Source organism: Maylandia zebra, linkage group LG18, assembly GCF_041146795.1.
Source record: "Maylandia zebra isolate NMK-2024a linkage group LG18, Mzebra_GT3a, whole genome shotgun sequence".
In the NCBI taxonomy this organism is placed as follows: Eukaryota; Metazoa; Chordata; class Actinopteri; order Cichliformes; family Cichlidae; genus Maylandia; species Maylandia zebra.
In genome coordinates this window covers 33,820,726-33,834,345 of record NC_135184.1, presented here as the reverse complement: position 1 = coordinate 33,834,345, position 13,620 = coordinate 33,820,726, and the positions used below count along the sequence as shown (strand labels likewise).

The window sequence follows — 13,620 nt, the reverse complement described above, 5'->3', positions numbered from 1 at the left end:
ACTCCAAACACCATGTTTCACTCACAGTGTGCACTGTGTCTCTGCAAAAGTGGAGGCAGTCCATTCTTGTCCAGGGTTTTGGTGCTTTCCTTCTTTGAGACTACGATGGCCGACTTGACAAACTCATCCATTAGAGTCTTTCTACAGTTACTCTGTAGAAATTTGGAGCTAACCCTCAGTTTGAACTTGATTTTGCAAGCTTTGTGCCTTGGCTCAATAAAATAAAGATAATTTGTGCTTTCTGAAAAAAATAACTAGTATGTTTAAAAATGCACTTTTCATTTTATTTTTATAGGAGGGAAAATAATTTTACCCTCATCTGCACGCGGCCATTTGGTTATAACATCAGTGATACTACAGCCTGGGGAGCTGCTATTCAAATTCCAAAATAGCATTTTATATGATATGATGATATTGCAACTTAATGAATTACAATTTCTACACTAATACAACACAGACCAGGAATTCTGCTCTCTTGGGTTTTGTTTATTCATAAAATAATTTTGGTAAGCTGTTGGATCTTCAAGCTGCATGTCTCAGGTTTTTTTTTAAACTAATAATATCTTTAAAAAAAATGTCATTACATAAACTGAGTTTTTTTACTTGTTTAGAGCAGTCGGCCTCCCTGGACGCTTTAAGCTTTCGCTATTGGCTGTCAGAGCTGGACTCCTCCTCCTTCTCTGCCAGTTGCTCCAGATTATCAGTCGGTGTCACAGTGCCTAAAGAAAAGAAAACACATTAGAAAATAAAAGATTTGATCATGATGAGTGACATTACTGACATCGAAATAGAGCATCTTACATCACTGGTGCTGCTTTTACTCCAAACATAAGCAGCGAGCAATATAAGCAAATCGAGAAGCTCGCTATATTCCAAGATCTAGAAATGAAGCCATTTAAGCACATGTTGCAAAACAATCCAGAGAGATAAATATCAGAGAAAAGGATTCCTTGATGCATGTTAGTATCACAGAAAGTCATTATTATTATTATTATCATTACTATTATAGCGGTGTCATTATTATAAAACATTATAAAAACAGACAGTAAGAGTGGGAGGCCAGTGCTTAATGGAACCAGTCCTGTTGTTTGTCCCAGGATTTGGACTACTGATATGTTACACATATCCATCCATCCATCGCAGCCAGGTCAGCCAAATGTCCCAGAAACAGAAAACTGTGATCTAAAAGGAGTTTGACCACCACAGCTAGAACAAGCTGCCTCCATTTGAACCAGATGCAGGTACGGCCTTTTCTCCTTGACCTTTCAGTGCTACTGATGCTTCAGCTGATTGATGTGATGATAACTGAACTGTACGCATAATGCGTGCTGCTGGAATGACTTTCAGTAGTTGAATAAATTAACAAAAGCTTATTTATCTTTGCTTCTAATCAGGATGAAATATGAGAATTTAAGGCCCTTTTGAAGTGGTTTTCTTTCTTCAAACATTTCAGACATTTGCTATCAACCTCTCTCCTCAGCTCTCACACACTGTAGTTCAGCGGTCCCTAACCATTTTTTGGGCCACGGACCGGTTTAATGTCAGACAATATTTTCACGGACCGGCCTTTAAGGTGTCGCAGATAAATACAACAAAGTAAAATGATACGACCAAGACAAAAACTGTGGTATTTTGTAAATGAAGTAATTAAAGCGAAGTCACTGTGCAACTGTGTAACTTTATTAGCAGTGTACTCCTGAAATGCGGCAACAACACTGAGAGTAACATCCTCCTCTCTGCCTATAGTCTATGGCTGTATCCCAATTCAGGGTCTGCAGCCTTAAAGGCCGCATTTTAAGGCCGATTACGTCACAGCGACGCGACGAAGGCTGTCCCAATTCAAAGGCTGCTCGAAATGCAGCCTCAAATGCGTCCTTCATTTCCCTGAATTTTAAGGATGGGTCGGTCTATCCTTCGTGGCCCAACATATCCCAGAATGCATAGCGCAGCGGTGGGTGTGGATAATTTTGCCAAAAAAAACGGCGGAAACGGGGCGGCCAAAGAGTAAACTTTAAAAAGTAAGTACTGAATATTATGTCACTTATTTATGTGCGAATGTTTAATAAAGAAGAACATTAAAGCATTACTGTTGGCCACATGTCGGCAAAGTTATGTGACATTAGCGATGTTAGTACTGACTTGGTTTTAAAGCCTTTACTTTTAAATATACGCCGTTCAATAGTCGACCTTAATCTTACAGAGATTGTGATGATTTTGTGGATAATTAAAGTCAGTCATATATCCACAAACACAACAAGCTGAAAGTCAGTGATGCTGCTCGGTTTGCAGTCCTGAATATCACGGCACAAGCAGGATCCACTGCACTGTTAATGTTAGCTATGTTATATTGCTGCCTCTGTTCGGTGGTGTCGAGCCAAACGGACTTTAAAGTGTGTTTGAACGAGCTGACGGTTTTTATAGGCCGATGATTTTTTGTAACGGTATAAACAATGAAAGGTGGTGGATTGGCCAGATGCTGGCAGATGTGTAAAAATAACTCAGTTGTTTGGTGGTGGCTATGGCGGAGCTTCCACAGAGGCAGCAGGTGGATGAGGGAAAGGGGAGGCAGGAGGAGGAGAGACCCGAAGCGGCCACCGGTCCGAGTATCAGGTGAACTGAACTTCAGGTAAGAAGTTATGACCTGCAGTCTATCTGGGTCAGATATAAACCAAGTTGAGGTGGAGTTTGTTTTCGTTGTGCTGATTTTTTACAGTCAGTTACAATAACTCATACTGCGTACTAGCTAGCATGACGGAGTTTCTATACAGCTGGGTGGGTGCTATGATGTTACTGATGGTGAACTTTATTTAATTCATAAGGTTAGTTAGTAGAGTTGCCAAATGTTCTGTAAAAAGACGTTATCGTCTGGTATTCAGAGAAAATATTACGCGTTTCATGTTGAGCTGAAAAAGAACAGTTTGTCCCGGACTTCAGCTACAATGAAAAAGACACAAAGCTGGAGTTACTCTGTGTTTACGCTGCACAGCTGCCTCTTCTTCTCTCATTCTCTCCCTCTCTCTCCTGTTGCTACTTCAATCATGAAAGTGATCAGTGATCAGCTGATCGGCTTTTCTCTCTTCTTTGTTTATCGCCCACTTTGCGCCAGAAACAGGAAACCAGTGGATGTCGCGCTAAACAACAGCAGCACGTTTAAGCTTGATCAGCTGTTGTTAAAATTTATTTAATATTAATTTCTAGTATCAGCTGATGTTTGCTGGAGCCACAGCTGTAAAGCTGCTGGTCATGATGTTGGTTTGGATATGTGGTGAGAGGGAAACATGAAGATGAAACCAGGAGATGTCCTTACTGAACCATCAGAGCTGAACAGGTGATGGAGAAACAGGTTTACCTTTTAGGTGACATGGATGAGTTGAAGTTATGAGCTGTTTCTGAGAGACAAATAACACCAGGATCCTTTTCTAAGTAGCTGACAGCTGGTAACTGTGCAGGGGCGGGTCTAGCAAAGTTTTGCCAGGGGGCCAGGTAGGGCATTAACAGGGAGAGGGGGGCACAAAGAAACACTTTCTTATTCTCATTTAAAATGTCTCGCTTTTATTAATTAATGATCTGAAGCTTACAACCAAAGTTTTTATCTGACGTAAAATGTATAGAAACCAACAAGACTGTACATCACTGTCACAACAGCGTTTGTTTTCATTCAAAGGCTTTATGGCTTTAATACCTGGGGGGCCGGTCTCTCGTCAAAATGCCCGGGCCGATTTTTTGTCCCAGTCCAGCCCTGGACACGACACGCAGTGAGTTAATCCGAGAAGATGCATTAAAAAAATTAATGGCCGGGCCAGCGGTGCACATCGCAAATCAGCTCGCATAGACACATTAGTTGTGCCGCTTCTTAATGACGGTATCTTAGCAACCCCAACTACCAGATTCATCTTATAATTGGCTAAAAATCACTTCGCCTACCGGTGAGAGGGACGTTGCTAGCTGGCAGTTTTTTTTCAGGCAATGTTGAAATTTCTTCATTCCGACACTTCAAATGCTTCAGGAGCTGTCCGCTCAGCGCAGCATCAGCACCACGGAAATACACGGATACATCCGTAGACTCGAGACAGAATTCACAATGGGTTTTCGGGGCTTTCAGGTGTGTATGGACCAATGTTTTCTTTTCTAATCAAATCAAAAAGCTTTAATGAGCAGCTGGATTTGTCTCGCATTAACTGGTTGGACACAGAGGACATCGAAATGCAGCTGATTGAACTGAAAAGCTCGACTCTGTGGGGGTCAAAGTTTGTAGAATTACGGACGCAGCTGGAATCCACTGCTGTGCGTGTTCATGGAGCTGCATGTTCATCACTACCTGACAGGTTTACTGTCTTCAGAACATTGCAGAGGCCTTATTGACAGTGTTTGGCTCTACATGTCTGTGTGAGCAGATTTTCTCTCACACGAGTCCTCAGGTAGCCGTGTGAATGCTGGACACTCGGAGACCTGTGTCTCTGAGTGGGAGACCAGAGGTCACATTAACATGTGTGTCTCTGTATTAACAAACATGCCATATTGGCCCAGTTTATTTTTCATATCATTGTTGTGAGGAGACCGTAAATAGCATTTGCATTTTCTGTTGTTCAGTTCATTTGCTGTTATGGATAAAAAGTCTTTTTTTGTTTCAAAACAGCTGATAACTATTCGCTGATAGCTGCCAACATCTGTGAACAAATATAATTCTATAAAGTTTTTCTATATAGTTTGTAACTGTTAATATAGAGTATTATTAAATTTATTGCTAATGCAGTCATATGGCACACTGACCTCTGAGGAAATTTTAGATGCACTCATCACCAGAAAGGTTGCCGACCCCTTTCTGTTCCCTGTTTGTGAAGGACTGCTAGAAAAGTTTAACATAACTGTCTGTGCTGAATCAGTCTTATTAGGTAATGTTCAAATAATGTGATCATCCCAGTGTTTCCAGTGTGGGAGAAAGTACTCAGGGCCTTCAAGTTACACACTATGAAAGGCAGCAACAAGTTTAATGTTCAGAAACCTAAAGTCTGTATCAGCAGCAGAATGGAGCTAAAATAAATGTTGGTTTCAGTTCTATGAAGCTTTGAGTATTTTGGATCAGTAGCACTGCTGTGTTTGTTGCATCATATTGCTGTAACTGTTTATATGCTTTATATATTCTGAGCTAAGTTGATCTATAGTGTTACATCATATTCTATAAGGATGTTATGTGTTTGTAGACTTTCTGCCCAGTTTGACCCATTTAGCAGACGTCAGCCTGTTTAAGGCTCTGATATCTATTCTGTGTGACTTACAGCAGTTATGACATGGTCTGATTTTCTCACCCAATAAAGGAATATTTCATATATCAGTCTACTCTTCATTCTATCAGAAACAGTTTTCACAGCTCGTACATTTTCATTTCACACATATATGTAAGCATTGAGCCAAATTTAGTAATGCCAACAAATTAAACGAAGAATATTATATATAATACATCTATATACACTGTCAAAGATACTTGAGTGTCTTTGAGTGAAGATTTAAGGTGATAGGAAATATAAATAACTGCAACTTGAATCTTTACTGAAGCTCAGAGTTTGACAGAGTTCAAGTTCACTGCTGTAATAACTAATAATGATTAATATGATAATAACTTCGATATTGGCCATATAATATTTACATTTCCAAAGTGAGATGACTTTAGTCTCATGAGCAACATTAACTAATTGTTATTTACTAACTAATCTTAAATGACTGTTCAGCACAGACATGAAGCCCAACAATCATGTTTACAGTCCCGTGGTCTCAGCCTCAGATACTCAACTAATCAAAGTGATGTCATAAAAAAAATGAACAAAAAAAAATGTTTTTCTCCATTTCTGTCACACAAAGCTGTATGAAACGTTTCTCGCGGTTAGATCCATGGTTGCTAGGCAACCTGAGCAGCGCGACGAAGGCTAGACCGTCCCATTTAAAAGCCTCTCACTTCTGCACTTCTCGTACTTCCTAGTACGCACCGTACAAAAAATAAAAATAGTTGTTTTTCTGTTTCAATCACTCATCTTAGCAGTAGGATTTACATGAAAGGAGAAACAAATTAAGTTTGCGTGAAAATGTAAATTTTTGTCACTCTCTGGTCAACTGACTCAGTGACTCAAATGACTCCAAGAACCCGATTCACTTTGGTGAGTGACTCATCCAAACTCGATTCAGTAAAAATAATCGAATTTACCATCACTGATGTAAACAAACAATCGCTCTACGCTCTTCAAACATCAAAATATATCATTTGATTTTTTTTATGACAGCAATGGTGAGTGTTCCACCCTCTGCTCTTTTTAACTTAACGTAATCTTTCCGTTTTCGTATTTTGGACATGATTTTTGAGTCCACCTTCGCAGTAGCAATTGACTGCAAAATAAAGCTACCAGAAATGTGCAACCCTACATCCGGTCTTAAAACAGGAAGTTAGCATTTTCTCGTGCACGGGGTCTATTAATGCTCTCTGGTTGCTATGGTAGTGCGTAAATATTTCTTTCAGAATAAGACACACAACTACAACATGGGAAAAAACCCAGGGAAACCGTTTTACTCACCGTCTATACCTAAAAACACAAGCCGACATGTATTTTTACATTTCTGTTTTCTTGCATTTTACTGTGACTGTATGTTGAACTCTGAGGCCAAACTATGGGTGACCTGAAGCTGTAGTTCAAGGCTTTCTGTGTGGACACAGACAGCGCAGTAGAGATGATCCTTCTGCTCTGCAGATGGCGTTAAAGCTCCACACTGCAACAAATACCCACAAAATATGCACAGTAGGTGCCCACCATCCACAGTCTGAGTGAGACCAGATTCATCACGCTTTTCCATTTGAGTCTGTCTCTGCTGGCCATTTTGTATCAGCAATTTTAAATGTTTTCTCCTGGATTAAGACATATTTGTCTCTCCAGTCCACATGGACACTCTCAGGCTCCTCTCAGTGGAAAAGCACAACCTGGTAGACACATGCAGAGTTTTACAGTGACAAAGTTGACAGGAATATTAAAATTAATTCAAAGTGGAGACATAGCTGTGAAGCAGAGACTTGTAGAGAAGCCACTGGCTGTATGTTGGATATCAGTTCAGGTCAACACTGACGCCTGACTGACAACACACTGAAAAAATGTCGCTTCTTCACATCATCACATCTCTGTGAGGCTCTTCAGTGTGAAGAAAAACTGCAAAGCTGCAAAGGAGTACTGCAGCTTTTCCTCAGCCCGACTCAGCTTCGACTGGAACGCATCACTGCCTCCATGCAAGTACGTGAAAGGAGTTCGTGCAGTGCGTCATACTAATGGCTGTGATAGTCTACCCACAGCTCACAATGAGGTCATACTAGGCCAAACAGTCCTTACAGTATGACTTCATATTTGTATTGTTAATTACAACTAGGGCTGCCACGATTACGTCAACTATCAAAATCGTCGACGACTAATTTAATAGTCGACACGTCATTTGAAGCTTTGTAAGATCCCAAAAGATGCAGGAATAAGTAGTAGGATTTAAGAGAGTAATAACGGACTGAAACAGAAGATGGCAGCACTGCATGTACAAGGATGCAGGGGCAGGGATAGCTCAGTAGGTAAAGTGGTCGCCCCATGATCGGAAGGTCGGCGGTTCGAATCCACTTAACGGCTACCCTGAGGTACCCCTGAGCAAGGTACCGTCCCTACACACTGCTCCCCGGGCGCCTGCTTAGTGGGCTGCCCACTGCTTCACTGAGTGAATGGGTCAAATGCAGAGAAAAACAAGTAATTTCCCCATGGGGATCAATAAAGTATCCATTATTATTATTATTATTATTATGCCAGCTGCCGTTAAACTCCGAAGAAGAAGAAGCTGTGTCCGGTATCGTGCCAAACTAGGGCTGTATCCCAATTCAGGGTCTGCAGCCTTAAAGTACGCAGCCTCAACGATCCTCAAGGGCCGCGTACTCGAAGACCGCTAAGGCCGGAAGTGCGAGGCTCGTAAAATGGGACGGTCTAGCCTCCGTTGCGCTGCCCAAGTTGCCTAGCAACCATGATACTAACAGCTGGAAACGTGTCATACAGCTTTGTTTGACAGAAATGAAGGAGACGATCTTTTGTTCATTTGTTTGTTTGTTTCTACATGAGCTTTGATCATTCTCTGTAAGATTAAGCTCAGCTATTGAACGGCGTATATTTTAAAGTAAAGGCTGTAAGTTAGTACAAACGTCACTAATGTCACATAACTTCGCCGACGTTTAACATATTTTCAGGCGAGAATGTAGCTGTGTAAACTTCAAATAAATATCTGCTCAGTTTATCAAGACACCACATATTTTCAAAAGCGCTCCGACGTTTTCAGAGACGTCTGTTACCCACCAGCTCGATAGCTAGCCGGGGTTCAAGGCTCATTAGAGTGTGAGATGCTCGAGAATTTACTCCGGTGTCCTGTTATATTTTAGACAGCAAGGAGCAGACGGCTGAGTTTATTAAACTTCACTCAAACAATCTGCAAATTTCTTTAAAATTTAATAAACTATCATCTTGTCTTTATTGTTAGTTAGCACATACCTGAAACACTTAAAGCTGTAAGATAATGATAGTTATATACGAGCAGATGCTGCTGGTGCAATAAGCTGTACGTTTTATGTCCAATGGATGATGATCTGATTAGTCAACTAATCGCAAAAATAATCGGTGACTAGTCGACTATCAAAACAATCATTTGTGGCAGCCCTAATTACAACAAATTAAACATGGCTAAAGGAGGTGACACACAGGTATTGTGTTTGTGTAAAAACGTTACAGTTTACACTTACTGTAAGTATTGACTTCCAGCTGTCATCTTAGTTTAGTTCTTCCTGGTCCCAGCCTACCTCATTTACTAGCTGACATCATCTGGGCCTGTGCTGATTGGTTCTACATCAGTGACTCACAGTGGTGAGTGTGTGAGTGGTATGTGGCGTACATGCACCAGCTCAGAGGTCCAGATGGTCACTCAGTGGGAGCTGGAGTCCCACCAAATAACCTGCTAGCTATACTAAAACTACACAGCAGTAGTGCTTCTGTACATTCAGAAGGAGAAAAAACAACAGAACACCTACACCGTTAAAGTCAGCAACACTCAAAAACGTTTGTCAAAAACATTGTTAACTCTGCAGTGGACTGCAGTAGCAGGTTTTCTGGCAGGTTGTTTGTGCAGCATATTGATATATAAGCATGCTGCATTGCATGCAATGCATGAGGGGTGGTTTGGGGTTTAGGTTCTTACTCAAAGACATGTTGATACACAGGCTGGAGGAACAGGGGATTAAACCGCTGAACTTTTGATACGCATACTATCCACCCAAAGATACCAAGGCTGCTTCAAAGCGATAGATATACACAGAGAAATAAGCTTATAGTTAGGGCTGCATTAGCTGACCATGAACTTCAACAGGTCTAAGCCTGCTGGGGGCTTCCCATGATGCTGTTTCTTTGTGTTTATACACTGCTCTGCATTTAATCATTGGTTATTATTAATATCTGGCTCTCTTCAACAGCTTTGTCCCGTCCCCCTCCCCTTACCCCTAACTGCTCACGGCAGATAATTGTCCCTCCCTTGGTTTTGCTGGAGGTTTCTTACTGTTAAAAGGGAGTTTTTCCTTCCCACAGTCGTCAAGTGCTTGCTCATAGGGGGTCATCTGGTTGGGGTTTTCTCTTTATTATGGAGTTTTTGCCTTACAATATAAAGTGAATAAAACTTATAACAATATTAAGCCCACACCAACCCCATTTTTTTGTTTTTTTTTAAAGACTTATAACACAACAGCAGCAGTAATGATGCTGTGAATGATGTGAACGTCTTAACAATTTATATCATGATTAATTCATCAGCTCTTGGACTTTAAATTCTCCACAACATGCCACAGAGTCTGTTTTCCCCAAAGATGTTTTTCCTCATCTAAGTTACTGAAGCTGACCAAAAGGAAAACAGAGTACTGTAAAATTAGTTAGCAAACTACCAACAAATCTGTTAAAATTCTCAAATCCAAGTTGTGTTTTGAGTCAGCTGCTTGCCCACCCCCCACCCCCAGCCTTATATTTAGCAGCTCCCTCTTGTCCAGTAGGGGGGCCTTAGAGCCCACCCCCACACAGAGGTCATCTGGTGGAAACGCTCCTGAAGATTTAACTGTATGTTGAGAACATAGAATTTGAAAGAGGATCGGGGTCTGTCACATGTGAAGAAGAATGCTGTGGGCTCCTGCTCTGTGGCAGCCTGTCTACCTCAGTGCCTGCTGAGTGTGTGGGAGGAAAAGGAAAAGAGGCTCAAATTAGCAAAGCACACAGTGATGTGAGCTGATGGGGGAAAGTGGACCAGGACACACAACAGAAAGGAGAGAAAACAGAGGTAAGCCAACTCCAATTCCAAAAAGGTTTGAATGCTGTTTGCTGTAAATCTGATTTACAAATCTTTCAATCTATTCAACATAGGAAACATATCAAACGTTTAAACTGAGAAAACAAATAATTTCAAGAAAAATATGTAATATTTGAATTTGATGGCAGCAGCACATCTCAGACAGTTGGGGCAGGGTCATGCTTCCCACTCTGTAGTATCTCCTCTTCTTTAACATCACTCCACAAACTTGTGGGAACCGAGGAGAGCAGCTGCTGGACTTTTGGGACAGAGGAATGTTGTCCCATTCGTGTCTGATAGAGGATTATAGCTGCTCAGCAGTCCTGTGTCTTTGTCATATTTTTCACTTTATGATGCTCCAAATGTTCTCAGGTGGTTAAAGGCCTGCACTGCAGACAGGCCAGCTCAGCAAGGTGCTTTCTGAAACACATCTATCTGGGTGGGAGTATATGCTGCTCTAAAACTGCCAACTCCAGAGGCACTAACGCACCCCCACACCACCAAAGATACAGGTGTTCTTGAAGTGAGTGCTGATGGCAAGCTGGATGGTCCTTCTCCTCTTTAGTCTAGAGGACGTAGTGTCCATGTTTCGATCCATTTTGGTCTGGAGGTCCGGCTTTGGTCCAGAGATGATGGCTTCTGTGTTCACAGACAGTGATTTCTGTCTGTTCCTGAGCCCATGTACTGATTTAATCACAGAATCACATCTGTGTTTATTGCAATACTGCCTGAGGACTTGAAGACCATTCGGGATCTAATGCTGATTTTCAGCCTTGCCCCTCATGCACAGAGATTTCTCCTGAACGTATGACTTTGGAGGATGAGATATTCACACTATTTGCATTCCACTGAAATTGTTCCACAGTTTTGGAGCTCTACTAATACAAAATAACATTTTGCTGCCCCATCCCAACTTTTTTGGCACGTGTTGCTGCTAAATTCCAAACATCCTGTTTACAATTATATATTTTCTCAGCGAAGATTTGATAAAACAAAATAAAGATTTATGAGATTTGCAAATCATTGGATTCTGTTTGTGTTTACATTAACCAGAAACCCAACTTTGCCCAGACTGGAGCCTAAACATAACATGTCTCACTATATGCTCCACTGTGGATGACCCACTCTGTCACCTCCCCGTTTCTCTGTCTCTGTTCCAGTTGCACTTCCAGTTCTCTCTAATCCTATTACGGCTCTTCCAAGCAGAGCGTGAGTATGTGTGTGTTAGCATTCTTACATTTTCATATAACTAAGATCTCTGTCGAGGCAACGTGCAGCAACATCGTCTTTTAATAATAGAGAGAGAGGCTGGAAGGAGAATGTATAGGCTACACTACATGAAAAACAAATCGGAATAATTTATTTCTTCTGGAAATGTGACCACAGTACAAAAATTGTTTAAACGTCATACTGAAACTTCAGACTATTTAGATACTCATTCCCACAACAAGGGCCCAAACTAGGGGCACTGGAAGGGTTGAGGTCAGGCAGCACAAATCCAGCTGTTGTAGTTTCGCCTCTGAACGCCACCACAATGGATCGGAAATCAAATAAACAATACGAGCAGCCTAATTCAAGGGGTTTTACAAAAATGTTAGGTTCATCTTTTAGGTCTTTCAGTGATTTTCTCCACTTGTTAGAGGCTGACAACCAGAGATGTGTAATCTGATTACTTTTTCAAGTAACGAGTAAAGTAAGGGATTACTATTGCAAAAACGGTAATTAGATTACCGTTACTTTCCCGCAGGAACGCTGCGTTACTGCGTTACTAAAACCGTGATTTTTTTTGCGAGAATGTCTCATGACAGTGACGTAAGCGAGTGCGACGTTAGTGACAGCAGCTGTGTGCAGATCAACAATGGATAATATATCGAGTGCGGGAGAGAGTATGAGCGTGCAGCGTTTAAAGCGTGGAAGTACTGACCTTACTTTGAGTTTGATTCCATAAAAAGTGACAAAAACATTAGTGTCCGCTGTGCGTAGGAAGAAAACTTCTTTTTACACCGAACCCCCCCCCCCCCCCAAACAAGCTCCGAGTGCACAACGACGTAATGGGAAACTCACAGAGAAACTCGCGGATTCTTCCACTGACCGCTGCGGCACACCTGCACCAGGGTAAACCTCCGCCTGCCCCACTCCTGCTTTACAGGTGAAAATAGAGCAAAAGGACCGCTGAGTCTTTGACTTTATTTATTTTCTGCTGTGTTTTACTTGCATCTATTTGAAAGACTGAGTGTAAACACACAAAATATTTTATTTTATGTGCTGGAATGTGCAGAAAATAGGTTTAAATGTTAAACTAATTTATTCCAGTCAGAGAATGTTGAATATAATTAAATGTTTGCTTGATGCATAAAGTTAAAAGATTAAAACCAATAAAACAAGTTTTAAAAAGAGACTTTTCCATTTGATTACATTTTGTATGATGGATTATGCAGAAAAAGTAGAACTGGGCTGAAAGATCTATCGCTTTATCACCTATTCAGGTTGTAAATCGTGTTTTTAAAAAGTAACTAAGTAACTAAGTAATCAATTACTTTAGAAAATAAGTAATCAGTAAAGTAACGGGATTACTTTTTTGGAGAAGTAATCAGTAATTAGTTACTGATTACTTTTTTCAAGTAACTTGACCAACACTGCTGACAACTATGTGGACAAACTAGGACCATTTCAAATATAAGGATTGTTTTCCATACTTAGGTGAAAATTGACTGCCTGAAGTCTTGAACCCATGGACATCACCAAATGCTGCTTTCCTTGCGATGTTCTGTCACACTTTTACTGCAGCCATCTTCAGTTGCTGCCCATTTGCGGGTCCTCGTCTTTAGTTTTGTCCTCAGTAGCTGAAGCTGCTCTGTTGGGTTGCTTTTGTAGCATATTTGGGGTCAGTATCCATCTGTTCTGAGAAGCCCTGGAAAGCATCAGTCTGAACCCGAGCAAAGAGTAAAACCCTGTACAAATCACAATTCATGCTTCTGCTTCTATCAGCATTCACATCATGAATCAACACTATGCTGAGTTCCACTGGCAACACTACAACATTACCTCCACTATGTTTGACAGATATTTGGATCATGGACCGTTCCTCTCCTTCTCTGTGCTTTTGTCTTTCCAACATTAGTACAAGTTCATCTTGGATTAATTTGTCCAAAGACTGTTTTTCACCTCTCAGAACTGTGAAGGTTTTACATGATTCCTATGAAGTCTACACACCAGACGTTTTCAGCTTGTTTCACCTAAACTTTGTAT

At 41.0% G+C, this 13,620-nt stretch overlaps 1 protein-coding gene across 1 annotated transcript in view; it reads right to left on the bottom strand.

The window, feature by feature from the left end:
* fam110b (family with sequence similarity 110 member B) overlaps positions 1-13,620 on the bottom strand; it is a 55,188-nt gene that overhangs the window by 26,855 nt on the left and 14,713 nt on the right. Inside the window, exon 2 of the mRNA XM_004565099.4 lies at positions 604-719. The gene's annotated coding sequence lies outside the window, so the exon portion shown is untranslated. The remainder of the gene's footprint in view (positions 1-603; positions 720-13,620) is intronic.